Source organism: Choloepus didactylus, chromosome 6 (genome assembly GCF_015220235.1).
Source record: "Choloepus didactylus isolate mChoDid1 chromosome 6, mChoDid1.pri, whole genome shotgun sequence".
Lineage (NCBI taxonomy): Eukaryota > Metazoa > Chordata > Mammalia > Pilosa > Megalonychidae > Choloepus > Choloepus didactylus.
The window spans coordinates 107265884-107272214 of NC_051312.1; the positions used below are offsets into that span (position 1 = coordinate 107265884).

The window sequence follows — 6331 nt, forward strand, 5'->3', positions numbered from 1 at the left end:
ATTACATATATAGGTAATTCTCACTTAACCTTGGCTTCTTCTCTTGGCCTTTAACCTGGCCCAGCCTCTCCTAACCTCTCTGCACCACCTTCCCATTTAAAGTAATTTCCAATCTTCTGGTAGGAGATCAAGTCATGGGGTGACCCAATTAAACCCTAGTCTTCCATGAAAGGGAGGGATTTCAAGAGAACACTATGGCAGAAAAGCCAGCTCTAATTGGCAAAAAAAAGAGGTAGTTCAAATAGTTGTTCTTTGTGGTGATAAAGAAACAACAATAAAAAAGCATTCCTGCTGTGCAGACCTGGAGATGCTGCTTACATATCCCTGAGATTGCTCATGTACCTGAGAACACAGTGCAGAAATGAGGGCCTTAGATTAAAATATACATACATACAAAACCAGAACATTTATATTAAGAAAAAAAGTTAAAATGCACAAGATACGTCATTCACACACAGCTAGTGTGGCATGCGGGAGAAAGTGGGACCCAAGGTGCAGTCATCCAAGGGAGCAAATAAATAAAATCATATCGGCCCCGAATGGGGTAGGAGTGAGCTCAGGAGCAGTTGTCCACCAACCACCCCTTTTGCCTGTCATCACAACCCACTGCTTGGGACAGTCCTCAGCACCCTGTCACAAGAGTGGGTTATGAGACAAGACACGGAAAAAACCTGCCCTACCCCTGAGAAATTCCCTCCCACAGAATGCAGTGGCTCCTGGATTAGGCCCATCAATCTACTCTCATACTTACTCTTTTCACTCTGGCATGAGAAATTTTTATAAATTCTCTTTCAAAGGAAAACAACTTCCCTATCCAGGCCACTGTCAAAAAACTAGAGATTCTAGGGTATTTCATGCAGGCTCTAGGGATATTTTTCCTGAGAGTCCTCACTTGTATTTGGATAGAGGATGGTTGGAGCTTCTTTGCCTCACCCCCTTTCCCCACCAAGGTGGAAGAGGAGGGTGATGCTATGGACCCAGCCTGAGATACAGGGCAGTGCCAGCTGCCCTCTGCCAACCCTATACCACTTTTTCCACTCTGCCGATTGATGCCTGCTCCTTGGAACTTCCTGATCGCAAAAGCATTGCCCCATATTCTGTGGCTCAATTCTAGGCCTCCAGGAACAGGGCAGGGCAGTGGATCTCTTCTTCCCAAGAATAGGAAGACTTTCCCTGTGAGCTGGGGGCCTGCTGAGCTTTCAGTGGGCACAAGGCCACCATATGGCTGATGATCTGGCAGAAGTGACACTTCTCGGGCTGGGGTGGCAGCTTGCATTCCTTGGCAGGATGGTCTAGACCTCCAGAATTGTAGCACCTGTCTCCTTTTGATCTGTGCTTCTGCATGTTCTTCCGCTTTGGCCACCTCTCACTCCCAATCCAGAACACCCCACTAGGTCCAGCGACACGGAGAGATTTCAGGCCCTTGGCAAATTTCTTAAGGTTGAACGCCACTGCCTCACCCTCCTTCAAGCTCCGGAGCCCTCCATGTGTAGCTTGCTCTGATGCACAAAGACCTCCCCTGGGGGTGGAGAGTGGCCCCGGCATGAACGGTCATGGACAGGAAGTCGAACCCCATGCGCAGGTTGGACCACTTACAGACGCCGGCACCACGCAGCAGCTAAGCAACTCTGCCTCCCGCGCCTCCGCCGCCGCTTTGGGCAGCCACCTGCAAACTGCTGGGTGGTCACGGAGCCCATGGTGGTCGCCCGAGCTGCGGCCCCGGGCCCCTGCTCTGGTGGCTGCTGGCCCCAGAGAAGTCTGGAGGCAAAGGGCTCTATTGCTTTTTTTCTTACTCTGTCCTGTGTGTGCTTTGTCCTAGATGTGGGCATAGTCACAAAAGGCCACAACAGAGAGGATTAACTAAAGTCTCTGGTTATATGACAGCTTTCTGGCTATATGACCAAAAAGAGGAAACTTAGGGAACCAGAAATTTTCCAAGAGATCACAGAGAGAAAAGAGCTTGGGAAAGCGAAACCATAAAACAATTTATGCACTCCTGGGCTCCCTCTTGAGGTGTGTATGTGTGCATCTGATAGTAATAAGTTTACCAAACAATTTGACAACTGAACGAACAGACAGACCACCCCCTAGGCAGGAGGCAGGTCCAAATAGACCTACAAAAGCTTTGAAAACTGAACCAACAATGGAACCACAACTGATAGAAGATGGGATAGAACTTGCAGCCTGAACCTATCCAAGAAGATGGTTAGGTTCAGGCTAAAACAAAAATATCAACTTTCTCCAAAAAACTTACACAAGACTTATACTCTCATAACATAATATTCATAATCACCAGGATACAATTCAACCTTAGTCCATATATGAAGAATTTCAACTCTCATGGGGAAAGACAATCAACAAAATCAATACCAAGATGACACAGATCTTGTCATTAGCTGACAAAAAATTTAAAACCGCTAATATAAAAAAGTATTCCAACAAGCAGTCATAAATATTGCTGAAATTAATGGAAAAATAAAAATATCAGCAAAGGGTAAGAAGAAATAAAGAACAAATGGAAATTTTAGAACTGAAAATAAAATAATTGAAAATTTAAAATCACTGAATGGGCTCAATAGCACAATGGAGATAATAGAGGAAGAAGTCAGTGAACTTGAAGATAGAACACTAGAATTACCCAATCTAAACAATAGAGGGAAAAAAGACTAAAAAATAACAAAAACAGGCAAACAAACAAACACACACAGAGCCTCAAAGACACTGTGAAAATAACGACAAAAAAGTTTAATATTTTTTTAAACAGAGTTCTAGAAGGAGAGGAGAAAGAGTACGGTACTGAAAAAAATAATTGAGAAAATAATTGCTGAAAAATATGGAGGATGACATAAACTGACAGATTCAAGAGGTTAAGTGAATACCAAGGGGTTATGTACCCCATAAAAAGCCACGTTCTTTTAATCCATCCCTGCAGACCTACTGTGACTGGGACCTCTGAGTATGTTGTTTCCTTGGAGATGTGACCAAACCCATTCAAGGTGGACCTCAACCCCCTTGTTGGAGTCCTCTGTGAGAGGAAAAAGACAGATGAAACTCCGAGAGTTCAGAGAAGCTAAGAGAGAAACACCCAGAGACATTTTGGAGAGCGAGAGAGCCATATGGAAACCAGATCCTGGGAGTGTTAGGACCAGCAGATGCCTCCCATGTGCCTTCCCATGTGACGGAGGAACCCCAGATGACATCAACCTTTCTTCTTTTTTAAAGAAGGTATCGGCCTGTTGATGCCTCAACTGGGACATTTTCACGGCCTTAGAATTGTAACTTGTAACTTAATAAATCCCCGTTGTTAAAAGCCAACCCATTTCTGGTACATTGCATTTTGGCAGCTTTGGCAAACCCAAACACCAAATATGATAAACCCAAAGAAATCCTTGCCCACTCACATCAAAATCAACCTGCTGAAAACTAAAGACAAAGGAGAAATTTGATATCAGCCAGAAGAAAAGGGTACATTTTCTATATTAAAGAAATAATTTGAATGGTTGCAGACTTTGCATCAGAATTCTACATCCAGTAAAATATCTTTCAGAATTTACAGTTAAAATAAAGAATTCATAGATATGACTCTCAAACTACAATCCATAAAAGACAAAAATGGATCTATTGGACTTCTTCAAAGTTAAAAGCAAATGAGAACCACTATGAGATACTACCACACACTTATTATAATGGCTAAAATTAAAAATACTGAGGATACTGAATGCTGGCAAATGTGTGGAGCAACAGGAACTCTCATGCAGTGCTGTGTGAATTCAAAATGAGGCAGCCACTCTGCAAAAACGTTTGGCAGGGTCTTATAAAGTTAAACATATACTACCTTATGACTGACTCCTTAGAGCATATTACCTTAGAGAAATGAAAGCTTGTATTCACACAAAAACCTGTACATGAATGTTTAAATCAGTTCCATTCATCATCTCCAAAACTGGACATAGCCAATCTATTCATCAAAAGGTGAGTGGATAAAGAAACTGGTACATCCATATACCAAAAAACTATTCGGCAATAAAAACGAAATGACTTGTTGATACTCATAACAACTTGGATGAATCTCAGAGACATTATGCTGAATGAAAGAAGCCAGTCATAAAAGGTTGATTACTCTGTGATTCAATTTATATGACATTTTCAAACCTAGAAAATTATAGTGATGGAGGACAGTTCAGTAGTTGCTAGGGATTAGTTACTGGGGGTTAGGTGTTTTTTCTGGGAGTAATGGATGTGTTCTTTGTCATCACTATGCTGGTGGTTACTCTAATTTGTACATGTGTTGAAATTTGCAGAACTGGACACTAAAAAATTCTACTTTACTGTATGACAATTTTAAAAGTAATATTTTTAAAATAATGCATGATAATTTGGCAAAGGAGGAAATGAATGAATTTAGGTGTGTTTGTTTAATGTAAAGGATACTCTTGTCTAATACACACATTTGGTTCTTGAAGGGCAGCTTGTTGTATTTGGAATTTAATCAATATTAATCTTTACCCCCTGCAGGTAATGCCACATCTGCTTGGTGATCTACTAAGCTGTTAAGTTTCAGTGAAAGCACTAGTTCCTTCATAAAGCATCTCATAAGGGTTTTCTCTCCATCTCTCAGATAAACTTGTCCAACTCCTCCTTTAGGACCCTTCCTTATTCTATATATATGCTTTAATCACAGCATCTACAGCAGTCTTTCCTATTAAACTATAAATCCCATGAAGGAAGGGACCTTTCATCATGTCCTAGCAAAGAGTTCAGCATGTACTAGATACAGAAGAAATGTTTGTTGAGTGAATGAATATATAAAGCAGGCTATTTAAGTTGCACTTAACAGGAAATACATCATCCATCTATAATCTATATTCTTCTTTAGGCAGAAAAAGAAAGGGTCACTTTGATAAGATATCAAACCACTGGCCCTGGTTTATTACCTGTAAGTGAATATAATTTCTAAATTTTGTTATACATGTGTGAAATTAATTTATATTCCATGCTTTGATTTTGCACTAAGGAAACACACTTTATTTAAATCTCCTGGATAGCAATTAGCACACAAGACAAACTCCAGACAAGTTATTTCTGTATCAGAATCACTGTATCTCATTGTTCTGAAATGGAGACCCTGGAAACATTTACTGTGCGGGCACGTAGAATATAGTATGTTTAGCACAATGGAACCATTGTGCCTGAGGTTTGAAGAACTCCTTTTATGTAATACATAAGGTGAAAGTGCAGTCAGAGCACGAACAAACATTAGGGCAGTAACAATGGTTCCAAGAATGCATACTGATGTGTTGCCTACATCAGTTGCCAATAATTATCTTTTCTCTTAATGAGAATATAAAGGTTCAGAAAAAGTAAATGGTGTTAAGCTTTGGAATCAATAATCCATGATTTAATAATAGAAGTTAATTATTCCACCAACACAAGAGCTCATCAGCCTTCCAGAGAAACCCAAAACTCTACGTACAGGGGTGTGTGTGTATAAGCCTTCTCAATGTGACAGACCAACCCCCTCCCCTGCCTTCTTCGAACATCATCAAATCCAAAAAGTTGGAAATTCATGTCCATGGTATGAGGTCATGGACCTACTGTGAACAAGTAATGAAGAGAGCCTTATCTGTCACAGAATCCAGGAAAACATTGTCGGTTTCCTAAACAACAAACACACTTCATTTCTCATCTGTGAAGGAGGAGATGATGATGGATGAGAAGAGAAAGAGAGAAGCAAATGAAAGAGGGTTTGGAGCAGAAATAAAGAGCGAGAGTCCCTGGTTCTTTTAAGAAGACTGTTGAAAAAAGACTCTGGGGAAGCAAAATGAACTGCAGCAAGGAAACTCACGGCAAGAAAGTTATAGTGTCTACAACAGAGAAGGGCCTTGGCTGCCCCTGGCAAGAGGATAATCTGCAGAGCAGGAGTACCTGGGCTGGGATCCTGCAGAAGAACCTCGAGGGCATGATTGCCCATTTCCCCCCCACCCCACCCCCAAGCATGACCTGGGATTAAAAAGCACAATATGTGATCATTTTAAATGACAGCTCTGTCCTGCTCTTTGGGAAAGTGACAAACAGAACTGAATGATTTTCAAAATGTTAAACCGGTCACTTCTAATGAGGTCCCTATGCAGGTATTTCAGGGACCCAAATGTGATTTCCATATCCACTCACAGAAGTGCAAAGAGGACAGATGATCCCATGGGTTATAACGCGAAACCCTGTTACTGTAAAGCTTAAAGTGACTTTGACAGTCAGGCTTTGGCATTCCTTCCCCTTTATTGCCACTAACCTCCATTATGTGAATTATCTTTCATCAGCATCTGGCTTATTT

The 6331-nt window shown here is 41.2% G+C and overlaps 1 pseudogene; it reads right to left on the reverse strand.

The window, feature by feature from the left end:
* Window positions 1-1110: 1110 nt before the first annotated feature.
* LOC119537255 lies at window positions 1111-5971 on the reverse strand (annotated as a pseudogene).
* Between the last annotated feature and the right edge of the window lie 360 nt (window positions 5972-6331).